The following is a 683-nucleotide window of genomic DNA, read 5'->3' as shown; positions in this document are numbered from 1 at the left end:
GGTAAGTTCGATACTAAAGTTTGATTAATAACAGTTGTGGAATGGGGGTTGTTTGTAGATATTCCCTTTTTACACCAAACCTTTTCAAAGAATTTGCAACACATCCACAGTACGTTTCACACCAAAACAATGCTTCGTGAAATTTGCACTGTCATGCAAAATCTCAACGACTTTTAATGAATATACAATTTAACTTCTCTTGTGATCGCCCCAAAGATTCAACTTGGTGACTCAACGCTATCTAAGGTCGCGGCCCTGTGCTTATTCTTCCCCGAGTCTTCCTGAGCTGCCACAGTATAAAACTCCGCTCTTCTCGCACCTCGGCACTCATCTCTCGCCGCATCAGCGACCAACATGGTACGTTCTGCAGGTTTCTCATTATCTCTCCTTGTTTGGGGATTCACGTGGAGAGCTGATGAGAAAACTTACTCGATGTCCTCAACATATTAGATTTCAAGACAACTTTCCTGCTCCTTACCTTTCTGAAATCATGTTTCTTTCCCTTAGAATCGTTTACTTCTCAACGTTGCGATCGTGTCCCTCGTGGTCACCGTCGCCACTGCTGGCGGAGGTGGATTTGGTGGAGGACACGGAGGTGGATTTAGCAGTGGACACGGAGGTGGATTTAGCAGTGGACACGGAGGTGGATCTGGAGGATCCGGAGGTTACGGCGGCAGAGGATT

This window comes from Penaeus monodon, chromosome 28 (assembly GCF_015228065.2).
Source record: "Penaeus monodon isolate SGIC_2016 chromosome 28, NSTDA_Pmon_1, whole genome shotgun sequence".
Taxonomy (NCBI): Eukaryota; Metazoa; Arthropoda; class Malacostraca; order Decapoda; family Penaeidae; genus Penaeus; species Penaeus monodon.
Note: the sequence above shows the minus strand (reverse complement) of the source record.